This window comes from Nicotiana tabacum, chromosome 6 (assembly GCF_000715075.1).
Source record: "Nicotiana tabacum cultivar K326 chromosome 6, ASM71507v2, whole genome shotgun sequence".
In the NCBI taxonomy this organism is placed as follows: Eukaryota; Viridiplantae; Streptophyta; class Magnoliopsida; order Solanales; family Solanaceae; genus Nicotiana; species Nicotiana tabacum.
This window is the reverse complement of record NC_134085.1, coordinates 23,052,760-23,070,794: the sequence shown is the minus strand read 5'-3', so window position 1 is coordinate 23,070,794 and position 18,035 is coordinate 23,052,760.

Here is an 18,035-nt window from a genome sequence, read left to right as displayed (position 1 = left end):
TTATTATTTTTTGCCCTTGTGTTAACTATTCTTCAATTTCTTTTTCATGTGTTTTTTGTAGTGTTGATTGTGGTATATTTGCTCTTAAGTTTATTGATATGCGGTTGAAGAAAGAAGATATCTTCAATTTCGATCAAAGTCAGTCATTGACATTCAGGAGAGAATTGGCTGCCAATCTTTGGGCTCATGGAAAGTGAAAAAAAGATAGCGGCTATGAAACTCCAGAAGAACAAAAAGGACATGATTATGGAAATTTTGAAGAGACTCTGTGTGAATTTTTTGATTAGAGGATTGGTTGAACATAATTTGGATTTTGTGAATATACATTAATTATTTTTTTAGTTCACTTTTGTGTCATACAAATATGTTTGTGTCTTTTATCATGAATTTTAAATACATTTTTGTTTGAAAAAACTTAAGCATGAAGTAAATGACTTCTGCTTTTTAAGCTGAAGTTTTGGTTAAAAGTCATAACAAAACTATTGAATCCAACACAAAAACTTCAGCTTATCGGGTGCTGAAGTTTTTAGAAATATACTAAAAACCATCAGCACATTGGGCCGAAGTTTTTTGAAAAAGCTTTACAACAAAAACTATTGAATCCAACACAAAAATTTCAGCTTATTAGGTGCTGAAGTTATTAGAAATATACTAAAAACTTCAGCACATTGGGCCGACGTTTTTTGAAAAAGCTTTACGACAAAAACTATTGAATCCAACAAAAAAAATCCGCTTATCAGGTGTTGAAGTTTTTAGAAATATACTAAAAAACTTCAGGATATTGGGCCGAAGTTTTTTGAAAAAGCTTTACGACAAAAACTATTGAATCCAACAAAAAAACTTCAGCTTATTAGGTGCTGAAGTTTTTAGAAATATACTAAAAAACTTCAGCACATTGGGCCGAAATTTTTTGAAAAAGCTTTACGACAAAAACTTTAGCATGTTTTGGTATTTGTTTTAACTTGATACTTATCTTTTTTGCATTTTCTAGCTACTTCCTTATTTAACTTGATACGACAAAATTTTTAGCATGTTTTGGTATTTTTTTAACTTGATACTTATTTGTTTTACCACTTACTTGTTTTGTCAACTACTTATCTTGTTACATTCAATTTCTGTGAACAAAAAATAATTAACAATCTCTTCAGTATTTATAGATATTAAATTGATTAGGTGCACTCTTTGGCTATATTAACAATCTCTTCACTTTAAAATTTCATAGTCATCCATAGATTTCTATCATATTTCTTTAAATTTGTATTCAAAGAAAAACAAGAAAATGTTGGCTAAGACATGTTTATTGGGTGTAGCAGGGAGTTCGTGGGAAGCAAAGATAGTGAAGGAGAAGTCGAAATACTTCATATGCGAAGGAGAGTGGCCAGATCAAAAACTCGAGCTCCAGGACAATTTGTTCTTTTTACTAGTTGATAAATTTAACTTTTAGGAAAAAGAGCAAATTTCCTGGGGCTCGAGTTTTTGATGTGGCCACTCTCCGTGACATATGAAGTATTTTGGACTTCTCCTTCACTATCTTTACTTCCCACGAATTCCCAGATGCACACAAGTAAGCATGTCTTTGGTCAATATTTTCTTGTTTTTTTCTTATGAAAGAAGACGGTAGCTGCTAAAAAAATCATAGTACTAAACTTCATCAACCTGTTTCTGACAGAAAATGCTTTGGTGAAATTAAATTTGGTGAAATGGAGCGTGACTGTCTTATGCTCATGGTGCTGCAGTGAATTTGTATGAACGCCTTTTCACACTTGGAAAGGTGTTCATACAAATATGTGGAAAATGCAAGAATATGGAAAATGTAATTCAGAGGTCCGTACAAGGTGGTGAAGTAAGGTGCTCGTATTGCCGCTTCTGTGAATCAGTTGAAGTCACAGTGAAGGTTCATGAAATGTGGTTAAGAAAACCAAAAAGAGCAACGAGGACATGACTATGGAGAATATGAATACACTCTGTGAATTTTTTGAATAGAGAATAACTTGTAAACAAAAAACTAATTTTTTCTTTTTTTCCAATGATGTAAGTGAAAACAAAATTGGATTTTGTGAATATACATTATTTTGTGTGAATTATGTGAATTGGATTGATTCAAATATTTTTGTGTCTTTTTTCATGAATTTCAAGTATATTTTTGTTGAAATTCAGCATGCCAAACTTGAGCATGAAGTAAATAACTTTTGCTTTTTAAGCTGAAGTTTCGGTTGTGAGCATGTGATTTTTGCCCTATATGAATTACTCCCATAAATTCAAAACAAAATAATTTCTTTCATTGTTCGCAATTTTGTGGATTTTCGTGACATGTTCTGTTATTTGTTTGCATTAAATTAATTATTAATTTAATTGTTTTTAAAAAGGGAAAAATCAAATAATAATAATGTATTTTTACAATTTTAATTTTAGTTTCGAATTTTGGTAGTTTTTCGTTGATTTGATATTTAATTAATGGTGGTAATTATTAGTTAGAATTAATTAATTCAATTTGATAAGATAATTTGATTAGGAATTAATTTAGGTTTTATTTTTAATTTTAATTTTATTTAAAAAAAATTAAAGGGAAAATTGAAAAAAAGAGAAAGAAGAAAAACAAAAAAATGAGATCAGATTTTTGGGCCAAATCTGATTTTCCAGCCCAAAATAGCCGTTTAACCCAGGCCTAGACAAGCCAAAACCCGATCCGGTCACCCTTTTCCCCGAACGACACCGTTTCCTTGGCAACAGATCAAGACCGTCGAGGTTTCTTGATCGTCCGGTCCTGAAGCTGGGATCATCTGATATTTAAGTGTACGAACCACTCAGACCCCCCCTCGTCGTCTCCAACACTCCCAAAGACCCCAACGCAACCCCAACGCAACCCCACCGTGCACCATCGCCGGAAATCGCCCTGCGGCGGCGGTAGGTCTCTGATGGCCACCAAATTTACACCCTAGCTCCTTCTCCTTCTCCTCGTTCCAAATCCACACCCCTTTTCCCTCTAATCACACCCGAACGTCTCAAATCTGGCTCAAAAGTTCCAAACCCTAATCTGCCGCCACCAACCACCACCAAACTTACACCCCATTACCTCCATAATCTCCTCTACCCTATCCCGTAGTCGGTTTTCCCCAAACATGGCTTGAGCCCTTCGAATTTCAAAAATAGGGCTCGAGTTCAGAAGCCAAATTGGAGGTCATGCATGCAAGTTCAGTCCTCCGTGTTTCTCTGAGTGTCCAAGTCTGTTTCATCTCAGAGTGGTGTTATTCGTGTGTTCTTACCGAAGAACAAGCGAGTTGCACTATTTTGAGGTTAAATCAGAATTGTTCGATGTCTTCAAGTCTAAATCGGTAAGTTTTCTCTTTCTTTCTTCATTTTGTTTGTTATTTTTGCCCCGCCTTTTCATTTTCTCCCTTCTCTAGCATGTTCTGAGTGAAATCAGTGTCGAAGTCCAGTTTTCCTTTCCAAATTTTAGCCAAATATCCTTTGTTATCTTCTTGGTTTCATGTTATTTTTCCTGATAATAATTTAGGTTGGATTGTTAATTAATTGATTAATCAGTGTTGTTTTAAATTTCGTTTGTTTTAACTTTTGGGCCATTGGGGTTTTCTCTGTTCATATTTTGTTTGGGAATCTCATGATTGGCAAGGTTGGACCTAGGCCCAAAGAAAGGGTTCAGCCCAGGTCTTGCCAGAAATAACTTTTGTGGAGCCTTTGAGGTACAACCGGACCCATTCTGGGCTGATAGGATAGGGTAAAAACAAGGAAGTTGAAGGGTAATTTAGGAAATTGGGGTAAGGAATCTTATTCTAACTAACTAGGAAGCTTCTAGGAAGCTGGGGAGGGGGACTAGTTTGAAGTTCTGAGATTTAAAAGAAGGATACCTAAGCAAAAATGAAAATTTCTAAAGGTTTGAAATGCAATTGTGAATTTATTAGAGCTGCCCTAGTGGCTTTCCTATAAAGGCATAAGTTACTTGCAGCTCAAGGGAGATTTTTTTTCGAGAGCTAAAAATCCAGAAAAAATACAGAAGCTGCATAAATTTACACTTTCATAGACTTCAAGAGCTAAAAAAGGGGTTCTGAGCAGCCGAAGGTTTTAAAAAGAAGCTGAATCTGTTTGGTATTCAAGTTTTTGGTTCACTCTTGAGTGGATTTTAGTTCTGAGCTTTATGTGATATCATTGTGAATACAAAACTGGGCTAAAATGGTCTTTTCTCAATCATTTCTGGGCTGATTTTGTTGCTGATTCATATTCCTGCTACTGATTCCATTACTGATTCTTCATTTCTCTGTTTTGCTTTGCAACTTCCAGGTATTTCCTTCAAACCTTGAATGGAAATGAAACTTGTTATGGCAATTGTGCTTGAACTATGTAACGCGAGTCGAAGAAATTGATCGTTGCCTTTTCCCTGTTACCTTACCAGCTTTGATGTTTATTATAAGTCGTCTTCACGTTCCTCCTAAGGCTCATATAAGTTATTTAGTTTATGCTCATTATCTTTTGGATTTTTTATGGTAATGTATAAATGTTTCCCTTTCACTCGCTTAGCTTGAATGTTTTAAGGTTCTTGATCATGTGTAGGAGCAACAGAGAATTATTGCAAAGAAATTTTAGTAGTATTCAGTGTATTTCAGGTCTGTTTGGGATCTGTTGAGACCCATGTTGTTTGATTGAATGCATGTTGTTCAGCTTTTCTTTGGGTTAGCTATACACTTGAAGATTAAGGTTTGTTTATTAGACAAATATTGTTTGCTGCTGAGGAGACTCGATATGGAGTCTTAAGGCTCCCGGCGGGTTACCTTGAAATCTCGCTTGGGCTCGCTTGGGCCCAAAGTTCATTTTTCTTATGATGTGGCCTTGTGAATCCAAGGCAAATATGGTCCTGAGGTGCAGACAGGATTAGAATTATAAGTTCAGTTGCTCTATGTTTGAATAACTAAGAAAGCAAAGATGTTGGTTTAATCGCTGCTCAACATAGCTTTAGCTGATTGGTATTCAATAAAAATATGTACAATGCTGAGTTCTTGGGTATGATCTGGCATTGGAGCGTGCAATTGGGCCTTTAACGTTGGCCCCGTGCCTTCGACGCGCTGCAACTTTTGTTCCAGACTTCTGTTATCTTTTGTGATTTGAGTCCGTGACTGATTTAGGCCGGCTGTTGGTTGGGTTCTATATTGATGAAATGTTGTTCCATTTCGCCAAGTCACTTGTTTGCTTTAGACGGAATTCAAATTACCTTAGACCTTTAGCTAACTAATTAGACCTTTTCAAAATGGGTCGAGGCCCGCCCGATTAGTCAAATGTATAACTTATGGCCTTCAAAAGCTCAATTTCGAACTTCCTTTAAAAATTGGGAATGAGGTGCGCCGTGTCAAATAAAATCTTAAAATGCATGGCCCTCTACTAATTTCTTATGATTTAGATATAAAATAACAAATATTCGTAGTTTATTTTAGGCCCGTTTAATATACCACCGTGATCGTGGACATGTTCGCATGAGATGATTACGGTTTCTAAAAAAATAAAATCGGAGTATGTGTTCGCGCAACTTCGGCTAAACTTTCTTAATAATAATAATAATGCGGTATTAATTGTGGACACGTTCGCGTGACATGATTTTGACACGCCAAACAGACAGGTAAACGTATGCGTGACCCATTTCAGGATAATTTTCTTAATTAAAAAGCGATAAAAGGTAAATGCACATAGGTTCTAAAATCAGTAATTAAATAATTTTAGTAAGCCAAGTATGATCAAAGCGACCGTGCTAGAACCACGGAACTCGGGAGTGCCTAACACCTTCTCCCGGGTTAATACAATTCCTTACTCGGATTTTTGGTTCGCGGATTGTTAAACAAAGTCAATCTTTCCTCGATTCGGGATTCAATCGGTGACTTGGGACACCGTAAATCTCCCATGTGGCGACTCTGAATCTTTAAATAAACAAATCCCGTTTTGATTGTCCTTTAATTGGAAAAACTCCCTTATATTTATACCCTTTACGGGGTGTAGTAAAAAAGGAGGTGTGACAGCTCTGGCGACTCTGCTGGGGATCGAACCCAGAATCTCTGGTTCAGGGTTCAAGAATTCGAGCTTGTTAATATGATTTTGTTTGGCTTTATTGTTAATATTACTGTATTTTGTGAATCTTTTGTGCTAAATGCTATTTGTTTACCGCTTTAATATTATTTGAATTGTATATAACTGTCTTCTTACGCTACCCATCTGAGTCTTCTGGGAATGGTGCATACGTTCGCATAGCCCGTTTTTTCTGTAGAAATTATACCAAATAGAACGAGGCTGGGCAAGCGACAAGGCCGGGTAGACTTCAGTGCTCCCGGTACGTCGCCCCCTCCTCAGCCCCAGTTGTCCGCCCGGGTACCCCAAGTCTAGACCAAAACCCCAGAGTTTAAACGTAGAAAAACACAGTCTCATGCTGGATCCCTAATAGGAACGTTTGTTTGCATCATGTGCATTTGACTTAGGGGACTCAACACAGGGGTTGGGTCTTTTTAGGACAGGTATGCCCGAAATAACAGAACATCCTGATGCATTCTACGTGCTATGTGAACATTTATTTGTTTTGGCTTGCATGCTGACCGGCCAGGGAAAATAAAGCGAAAAAGGAAAACCAAGAGTGATATAGGGAAGGAAATAAGGCTCGGTTCTAAAAATCCCGGTATTTGAAAAACGTCCTGAAACTCTGCCCAAAATCTTTCAAAAAGAGTTATTTCAAAAGAGTCAAACACTGTGTTCTTTCAAATGTGTCAAAACTGACCGAACTACGCAGGTCTGATTTTCACCGGATGTGTGATACATAGGCAACCTACATAAGGTTCGACCTTATTTTTGAAAAAAAGAGAGAAAGAAGAACAAGAAAAGAGAGTCGGTGGTCAAGTGAATGCAATCTTGATTTTTGGTCAAAATAAGCTGATCCAGCTTCGGCAATGTCTTAAACCGTTCTTGCCGAGATAGCTTCAGAGTATTCTTCAGTTGTGGAAAGGCTATTTTCGTAAAAGAATGGACAAGTTTGTGAAGGGTCATAAAATAATTCCACATGTCTTCAAAATTCGCGTGAAATTGGGAAGGGGCCGCATTTGCAAAAACAGTCACTTGACTAAAGTTGGCATATAGGGGAAGAAATTATGGTTCTTTTCTTCTTTTCTTTTCCCTTTCTTTTTCTTTTCTTCTTTAAAAAACTGTTTACAAAAGGGTCCACTCGAGTCAACCCTAACCTTAATCTTCCACAGGAACAAATAAATACCATCCAGGCACCGCCAGAAGTGGTCAGGGAACAGGCTCAGCTACACTTGCGTATGTGGTGGAATGATCTAGACGAAGATGGTCAGAAATGGGTGAAAAAGCACTTGGGTGCTCTTATAGACATCTTTGAGATCAAACCACGGGAAGATCTGATCAAAGCTTTGGTAACTTTCTGGGATCCTATCCACAATATCTTTCATTTCTCGGATTTTGAGATCACCCCTACTTTGGAGGAGATAGCCGGGTACATTGAATTCGGACGGTATTTGAGGAAGCAAAAACTTATATTTCCAAGGGCTCCATCGGTGCACAAGTTCTTTGACCTCCTGAATATTAGTAAACAGACGAATAAAGAACGTGTGAGCAACGGGTGTTGTGCTTTCCATTTCTTATACTTCAGGTTCGGGCACTCTACTGGTTTTGAAATGCATGAAAAAGGTCTGAGCAACAAACAAGACAAGGGCCTTTGGCAAATTCATCGCCGGTTCGCATTTATTGTGGCATTCTTGGGGATCATGGTTTTTCCAAATGAGAAAGGGACGGTGGATATTCGTATGGCTAGAATTGCACAAATCCTTACTACCAAGGAAGATAATACACTTGCCCCGTTGGTGCTGGAGGATATTTATCGAGCATTGACTCTATGCAAAGCAGGGGCTCAATTTTTTGAAGGTTGCAACATCCTTCTGCAAATGAGGTTGATCGAGCACCTTCGCCATCATCCCAGATTCATGAGTTATGGTTCGAGCCCGAATAACTTCATCACTAGTTACAAGGAGAGGATAAAAGATTATAACGCACCAGAAGGGTTTGAAGCATGGGTCTCTCACTTGAAGGTTCTTAACGTAGGCCAGGTTGAGTGGACTATAGGATGGCTCCCGAGGACAGAAGCCATCTATATGACCGCTACCAAAGGCTACCTGAGGTTAATGGGTGTAAGGAGTATTCAGCCATATGCACCGCAGAGGGTCTTGAGGCAATTGGGAAGGTATCAGATTGTGCCTGAAGATGAAGATCTAAGAACCTAGGTCATAGAGTTACATCCAGAAGCTGCATTGCCCGAGGCTGTAGTTCAGCAGGATTGGAATAGATGGTGGTATCTAAAATATGGCACCCAGGTACCAGACATCGCCAAGGGGGAAGTAGATCCAAATTATGTTGCTTGGTTTGAGAAAACGTCTTATGTAAACAACGAGCCAGAGCCCGAAAGTCCCGCCAAAAGGCCTCATGTTCAAGCCTTTGATGATAAAATTCAGGAGAGGTTAGCTTGGGGGGAGAAGGAAAAGGAATATAAGGCCATTATCCATGGTCTACGAGAAGAGTTAAGAAATGTCACCTTCAACAATGATTTGCAGGCACAAGAGGCCGAAGGTGAAAGGAGAAGATTGGTGCGAGAAAATGAAGCCCTCAAAGCTCGGGTTTGACAGTTGAAAATTGAAGCGAGAACCCAGGCCGAAGCATGAAAGATGAAAGGATCATTTATAACCTTACTCAAAAGGTACGTGACTATGAAGATGACCTGTAGAAAGCTGAGTCTGAACTAGCAAAAGCACGGGCAAGGTTGGCTAAAAGTGCCGAAGGGCGTGCAGCTTTCGTCCAACAGATGAAAGAAAGATATGCAAAAAGAGGTCACGGGTTAGGAAAAGGCAATTGGCAACCTCAAGGGTGAAATGGCTAAACAAGCCAAAAATTTTAAGATTGAAAGAGAACACTGTTACGCCTTAATGGCACGGCTAGAAAGAGACTTGCAACAATTCCAAGAGCAGAACCAGGTAGCCGAACGAACTTTGGAAGCCAGAACCGAACAAATTGGGCGCTTGAGTCTGTATTTTCTTTCCATTAAAGTCTTCCAGTTGTTTTGGAGTCTGTATTCTTTTATCAGAGTATGTGGGCTGTTTGTTTTTTGAGTCTGTATTTCGTCTTTCATCGGAGTCTGTTAGTTTCTATTTAAGTTTATTTCCGAGTCTTATTATGAAAATTTCAAGAATGTTTTATTATTTTTATCTCCAAAACTACGCTCGGTATGATTCATACGGGGTCATGATATGTAGGCAATATCCATAGGATTCGACCGTAACCAAATGATAAAGAGAGAAAGAAAATAAGAGGAAAAACAAGAGAGTAAAGAAAAAAAAGAGAAAAGAGAGAGAGCGGAAAAACAAGACATAAAAGAGAGAAAATAAAAAAATCAAGAGAGAATAAAAACAAAGAGAGAATGAAAGGAAGGAAAAGAAAAAGAAAGAAAAGGGGAAGTTTGCAATCGAAAGTAAGAAAAGGCCGGGATGTCGCATGCAACCTATAAAATACATAATAGAGACAGTTAACTTTTTAGGTGCATTCATGCCCAATGTGCGGTCGCCAATCTGTTAAAGCCTAATCGCTAACAAGGTTGTTGTTGATGTATTGAGTCCAGGCAGAGGTTAGTTGATCGGCATTCTGGAAACTCACTCATACAACACCCGATCGAAAGACAGGCTGAATATGGCCAACCAGGAATCAGAAACAAGTATTGTCGACCCATCAAAAGAAGTGGAAGAATTGGACGTTAATGCAATGAGGGAAGAAATGTATAAGCTAAAGCAACATATGGCTGAAATGTACCAAGCTTGGGCCAAGGGGCATCCACCACCGGTTTATCCCGCCAACCCTGCTTATATCCCACCATCATCCCAACCTCCGGAGCCTCCCACTGTGAACTCATCTCCATTCTTTCCCCTCTACCAACAATGCCATAGCGCCACTTCCCATACCTCTCAAGATCCACCATCCAAACAAGTCCCATACCCTCCCCACCAATTACACCTGTTTTTGTGGCACCTCCACCTGCTACATTACATTGATCTTCCAGTGAACCTCTGTTCCAGACTCACGACAACCAGTACTATCCCCCTGAACACACCTTCAAAGTTCCAGAACCATATCCTTACACCCCTCATCTTGATCTCCCGGTAGAAACCGAGACACCATCCAAAAATCCCGAGCATGAAGAGATGATCAGAAAGGTCAAAAGCTTAGAACAGTCGTTCCGAGATATGAGGGGGTTGGGAGGTCAAGTAAGTGTGGCCTATAAGGATTTATGTCTGTTCCCAAATGTTCAGTTGCCAGCGGGGTTCAAAATGCCCAAGTTTGATCTATACGAAAGGCATGGTGACCTAGTAGCACACTTAAGAGGATTTTGTAGCAAAATAAGAGGAGCAGGTGGAAGAGATGAGTTGCTGATGGCATATTTCAGCCAAAGTTTAAGTGGATTGGCCTTAGAATGGTATACCAGACAAGATCACAACAGGTGGTACACATGGGACGATTTGGCCCAAGCCTTTGCCTGTCATTTTCAGTACAACCTCGAATTTATCCCAGATCGTCTATCGTTGACAAAGCTTGAGAAGAAGCCCAGTGAAAGCTTCAGGGAATATGGATTCCGTTTGAGAGAGCAAGCAGCGAGGGTTGACCCTCCGATGAAAGAAAGCGAGATGGTTGATTATTTCTTGCAGGCTTTGGAACCCACTTATTTCGGTCATTTGGTGTCAGCAGTAGGTAAGTCCTTTAATGAAGTCATAAAAATGGGAGGCATGGTTGAAGAGGGACACAAGTCCAACAAGATCATGAGTTATTCAGCAATCAAGGCAACCACTCAGGCCATTCAAAATGGTACTGGGGGTGTGCTCGGGAAGAAGAAGAAGGAGGATGTTGCGACAATTGAGTCGGGAGCTTGGGTTGGATCCAGGAACCTTCCCCGTTACTACAACTAGCCACGACCCTATCTCCCAAACTTACCCCCACACTCCATATAACCCACCACAACACTATTACCCACCACCAGATCCCTATTTTTCTATCCATCAAGCACAAACCTATACCCAACCTCCCGCTCACGCACAATGGCGTGCGCCAGCCCCACAAAGTCCATACCTAGCTCCAAAAAATGCCCATCCACCCCTAAGAGTCTACAAAAATCCCCCTAGAATAAGTTTTCGGCCAAATCAAGCCTTTAAGAATGAGAGGTTGCAGAAATAGAAGACCTTCACTCCTTTAGGAGAATCATATGCTAGTCTATTTCACCGACTGAGAAAAGTTGGGTATGTTGAATCCGATCGAGGCTAAACTACCGAATCCCCCTCCCAGAAATCTTGACCGCTCGGTGAGTTGTGAGTATTGTTCAGGGACCCGGGACATGATACAGAGAAATGCTGGAAATTGAAAACAGCCATTCAAGAACTCATTGACACCAATCGGATTGAGGTCCAAGCTCCGGAGGCGCCCAATATCACAGAATCCCTTGCCAGCCCATCATGAAACAAATATGATTGAGATAGTGCATAAAGGAGAGGAGCCTAAGAAGCCTTCGCAAACTGTCATGATGATTTGGGCTAGTGAAGCCAGGCCATTTGAAAAGTGAACAAGTGAGAAGTTTGTGATCAAGTTGAACAGGGCAAATAATGAACCATCTGTGGAGGTCAAGAAGGGGTCCTCAAGTGACGTTGCAGGAAAACATGAAAGAGCAAAAGTGGTTGTGCCAGGAGTGACGAACAAGCTTGGGGTAATTGTGAAGGGCGCCCCCACGGATCCTGTCATTATCAAACCGGTAACTCAATTACCGATAGTCAACAACAAGGCAGTCCTATGGAATTATGAACGAGTGACCGTGACTTACAAAGGGAAAGAAGTTAAAGAAGAAGTGTGTGAGACTCATGGTTTGACTCGATCGGGGAGATGCTTTGCCCCCGAAGAGTTGAGAAAAGTTAAGACCTCAAAAGATAATCCAGTGTTGGTGAAGAAAGCGGTGACTGAGGAAGAAGTAGAAGAATTTCTGAGAAAGATGAAAGTGCAAGACTATTCCATTGTGGAGCAGTTAAGGAAGACACCAGCTCAGATCTTGCTCTTGTCATTATTGATCCATTTAGATGAACACCGTCGTGCTTTGATGAAGATCTTGAACGAAGCCCACGTTCCTGACAAAATCTCAGTAAACCACTTGGAAAAGATAGCTAACAAGATATTTGAGGTAAAAAGAGTCACTTTTTCTGATGATGAGTTGCCTGTGGAAGGTACCGAGCACAATAGAGCCCTCTATCTGATGGTGAAATGCGAAGATTTCGTGGTTACTCGGGTACTGGTTGACAATGGGTCTAGCGCGAACATTTGTCCTCTCTCCACATTGAACAAGCTGAAAGTGGAGGATGAAAGAATTCGCAAGAACAATATTTGCGTTCGGGGATTCGACGGTGGAGGGAAAGATTCAGTCGGGGACATAGTGCTTGAGCTCATAATAGGGCCAGTTGAATTTACTATGGAATTCCAGGTGCTCAATGTGGCCGTTTCCTATAATCTGCTATTGGGACGACCTTGGATTCATGCTGCCAAAGCGGTCCTGTCTACTCTGCATCAAATTGTCAAGTTTGAATGGGATCGACAGGAAATTGTCACACACGGCGAGGATAATTTGTGTGTGCCCAATGATGCCATTGTTCCGCTCATAGAGGTCGAAGACGACAAGGGGCCATGGGTTTATCAGGTTTTCGACATAGTATCGGTAGAGAAAATTCAAGAAGGGAAGTGCATTCCAACTCCAAAGGTAGCTACTGCATCAGTCATGGTAGCCGTTGAAATGCTGAAAAATGGTTTTGTACCAGGTAAGGGTTTGGGTGCATCTCTGCAAGGTATTGTGCAGCCAGTTTCTCTTCCAAAGAATCTGGATACTTTTGGTCTGGGGTTCAAGCCTACAGTTGCAGATGTGAGACGAGCCCGCAAAATGAAACAGAAATCATGGGCATTTCCAAGGCTAATCTCGCGCCTGTCCAGATCATTCGTCAGGCCAGGTATCAGAAAGCAATTGTTGTCAAAGGTTCCTGGATCATTGATTGGTGCTTATGGAGACTTGGAAAAGGGGTTCAAAAGGTTATTCACCGAGGTTAACATGGTTGAGGCTGGGGAAGAGCCCAACAAGGCAGATGTGCAATTCGTGGGACCACATGCAAAAGTCAGCAACTGGGAAACTACTCCTCTTCTTACCCGGAGGGAGTCTTGGTAGTGGGTTTTGATTTTCTTTTAGTTGTCTGGATTATTCCAAGTTCTGTAATTCAGATATTATGTTCCGTCTAGTTGGATGTGTTAAAACCCTGTTATCTTTAAATTCAATGAAATGCAATTGTTCCTTTCCCTTTATTTCTTCTAATTTTATTTTTGTTTTCTTCTTTTGTACAGTTCTTTTTATGCTGATATCAATGACATGACATGCATGAGGAATCTTCGGCCCAGTTTTAAAAGCCAATCTAACTCTGAAATAATAATACAAGAAATTGAGTGTGATGACGAGTTGGAATTTGATGATGATGAGGCCTATGAAGAAATTAGTAAGGAACTAAGTCATTTTGTGGAAAAGCCCAAACCTAATTTGAATGATACAGAGGCAGTTAATCTAGGGGACCAAGATAATGTCCGTGAAACTAAAATAAGTGTACATCTAGAACCTTAACTTATGGAGGAGATAATTAAAGCACTGTTCGAATACAAAGATATTTTTGCATGGTCCTATGATGACATGTCGGGTTTAAGCACTGATTTAGTGGTTCACAAGTTGCCCACTGACCCGGCATTCCCTCCTGTCAAACAGAAGCTAAGAAAGTTCAAAACGGATATGAGTGTAAAGATCAAAGAAGAGGTCACCAAGCAGTTCGATGCCAAAGTCATTCGGGTCACCCAATATCCCACCTGGTTAGCCAATGTCGTGCCTGTGCTGAAGAAGGATGGCAAGACCAGGGTGTGTGTTGACTATCGGGATCTCAACAAGGCGAGTCCAAAAGAAAATTTCCATATCTTGATTGATAATTGTGCCAAACATGAGATTGGTTCTTTTGTGGATTGTTACGTGGGTTATCATTAGATCTTAATGGATGAGGAAGATGTAGAAAAGACGGCATTCATCATACCGTAGGGAACGTACTGCTATCGCGTCATGCCATTTGGCTTGAAGAATGCTGGGGCAACCTACATGAGGGCAATGACAACAATATTCCATGATATGATACACCAAGAAATCGAGGTGTACATGGATGATGTGATCGTGAAGTCTAGAAAGCAGTCTGACCATGTCAGGGATCTAAGAAAATTATTCCAAAGGCTTCGCAGGTACAATCTCAAGCTTAATCCTGCAAAGTGTGCTTTTGGGGTGCCGTCTGGAAAGTTGTTGGGGTTCGTGGTCAGCCGCCGAGGTATTGAACTGGACCCATCAAAAATCAAGGACATCTAGGAATTGCCACCTCCGAAGAATAAGACTGAGGTAATGAGTTTGTTGGGAAGATTGAATTACATCAGCCGGTTTATTGCTCAGCTCACGACAACCTGTGAGCCAATCTTCAAACTGTTAAAGAAAGATGCTACGGTCAAGTGGACAGATGAATGTCAGGAAGCCTTTGATAAGATAAAGGGTTACTTGTCAATTCCACCCGTGTTAGTCCCGCCAGAACCAGGGCGATCTTTGATTTTTATATTTGACGGTTTTGGACAATTCATTCGGCTATGTATTGGGTCAACATGACATCACTGGCAGGAAGGAGCAGGCCATATATTATCTCAGTAAGAAGTTCACATCTTACGAGGTTAAGTACACTCAGCTTGAGAGGACGTGTTGCGCCTTAACTTGGGTAGCCCAGAAGTTGAAACATTATTTTTACTCTTATACTACTTACCTCATCTCTCACTTGGATCCGTTGAAGTATATCTTCCAGAAGCCTATGCCCATGGGAAGGCTCGCAAAGTGACAGATCTTGCTCACAGAATTTGACATTGTCTATGTGACTCGGACCGCGATGAAAGCACAAGCATTGGCCGACCACTTGGCTGAGAATCTTGTGGATGAAGAATATGAACCTTTGAAGACTTACTTCCCTGATGAAGAGGTAATGCACATTGATGAGTTGGAACAGATTGAAAGGACAGGATGGAAACTTTTCTTTGATGGGGCTGCTAACATGAAAGGCGTTGGGATAGGGGTGGTACTTGTCTCTGAAATAGGGCATCATTACCCTGTTACGGCTCAGCTTCGGTTCTACTATACTAATAACATGGCAGAATACAAGGCATGCATTTTAGGTTTGAGGATGGCTGTGGATATGGGTGTCTAGGAAGTCTTGGTCTTGGGTGACTCGGACCTGCTGGTACACCAGATTCATAGAGAATGGGAAACACGGATTTAAAACTCATACTGTACCGGTAATGCTTGCGTGATCTTTGCCAGCGATTTTAGTCAATAGAATTCAGGCATATCCCAAGGATCCATAATGAAGTTGGTGATGCTTTGGCTACTCTGGCGTCAATGTTACATCATCCAGATAAGGCTTATGTGAACCCTTTGCAGATTCAGGTCCGTGATCAGCATGCTTACTGTAATATGGTGGAAGAAGAACTTGATGGGGAGCCATGGTTCTATGACATCAAAGAATACATCAGAATGGGGGTATATCCGGTACAGGCCACAAGTGATCAGAAAAGAACAATTCGACGATTGGCAAGTGGATTTTTCTTTAATGGAGGGGTGTTATACAAAAGAACTCCAGATCTTGGATTGCTAAGATGCCTAGATGCCAGACAGGCCACAACTATCATGACTGAGGTACACTCCGGAGTTTGTGGACCGCATATGAATGGGTACGTTCTTGCAAAGAAGATTCTCCAACTAGGTTATTACTGGCTCACTATGGAGCGAGATTGCATCAGTTTTGTACGCAAATGTCATCAATGCCAGGTGCACAAAGATTTGATTCATTCCCCACCATCTGAATTGCATACAATGTCGGCACCATGGCACTTTGTTGCTTGGGGCATGGATGTCATTAGGCCAATCGAGCCAGCAACATCAAACGGACACAGATTTATTTTGGTAGCCATTGATTATTTTAACAAGTGGGTTGAAGCGAAAACTTTTAAATCTGTGACCAAGAAAGCAGTGGTCGATTTTGTGCATTCAAATATCATCTGTTGGTTTGGGATTCTGAAGGTAATCATCACAGACAATGGCGCTAATCTCAACAGTCACCTGATGACGGAGACATGTCAGCAGTTTAAGATTATACATCGCAATTCCACCCCGTACCGCCCTAAGGCAAATGGAGCAGTCGAGGCAGCCAACAAGAATATAAATAAGATACTTCGAAAAATGGTGGAAGGTTCTAGATAGTGGCATGAAAAGCTGCCGTTTGCATTGCTGGGTTATCGCACTACTGTCCGTTCTTCAGTAGGGGACACTCCTTATTTGTTGGTGTATGGCACGGAGGCAACCCGCAGAAATTGAAATCCCATCCCTTCGGATCGTCACTGAGGCGGAAATTGATGATATTGAGTGGGTCAAAACCTACTTGGAGCAATTAAGTCTAATTAATGAAAAGAGATTGGCAGCAGTATGTCACGACCAATTGTACCAACAGAGAACAGCGAGAGCATATAACAAGAAGGTATGTCGACGAAAGTTCGAAGTGGGTCAATTAGTGCTGAGACGTATCTTGCCTCATCAGGCTGAAGCAAAAGGAAAGTTCGCCCCAAACTGGCAGGGGCCATTTGTTATGACTAGAGTGTTGTCCAATGACGCGTTATATTTGACAGATGTAGAAGGGAAATGTATAGAAATGGCTATCAATTCCGATGCAGTCAAGAGATACTATGTATGATTTCTTTGTTTGATTGTACTTGTTTGTATTTGGCATATTTTGAAGATTGAAACGACGAAGGTGTTTTTGTTCTGCTATCTAAACACTTTATCCTTCGTTACCCCTTTGAGCATTGTTTATTTTCTTTCATACCCCTCTTTCGGAATCAGCAGCAAGGATCATAAACACAAACGTGAAAGAAAAGTAAAGGAAAAGGAGAAGAGAAAAGAACGGAAAGGAAAAAAAATGAAAAAAAAAGAAAAGAGAAAAAAGGGAAGAAAAAAAAGAAAAAACAACAAAACAACAAAACAACAAAAAGAGAAAAGGAAGAAAGAAAAGAAAAGAAAAGAAAAGAGAAAGAGAAAAGGAAATCACAACGATAGAGCAATTCCTATGTCGTGAACTACGTTCGACCTGATTCCTTTTAAGGATACGTAGGCAGCCTCACGGTTCGGTCCCGTCAAAATAAAAATCCAAAAGCCCCAAGCAAGAAACTGGGGCAGAAGTTGTGGCTGTTGTAAGAAATCTGATTCCGAAAGTTGTAATTTTGAACCCATTTGAATTGTTTTGAGCCTTTTATACCCTTTCTTTCTAACCCTGTCCAAAAGCCCACATTACGGTCCAAAGAAAGACCTTCTGATCAGTCTTTGAAAAATGCCAAGTCGAGCAGGTAAAGGTAATTCATGTCAGGGGCAACACTCTAGTTCAAGCAGGAAAAATAAAAATGAGAGAGTCTTATTGGTGAAAACCTTCACAGGCACCGTAAGGCGACGAGAGTTGAGAGAATAAAATGAGAGTCTTATTGGTGAAAACCCTCACGGGCACCTTGAGGCGAAAGTGAGTTGAAAAGTCAACAAGTGAGAAAGGTCTGTTGGTGGAAAACTATTTCAAGGCACCGCAGGATGAACAAGGTCAAGGTTTGGGTAAAGTAATCAGGTCATGGAAATTCTGAGGCGACAAAGTACGACAACTGAAAGTTGATTGGTTGGACAGATTGGGCCGATTAATCCAAAATACATGTCATGATCATTGGTACCAGCTGTTCCACTCAGATAAGTTTTTTTTCTTCTTCCACTCAGATAAGTTTTTTTTCTTCTTCCCTTTGTAGCAGTCATCTGGTTTTGGATTCTTCTTATCCTTAACCCGCAA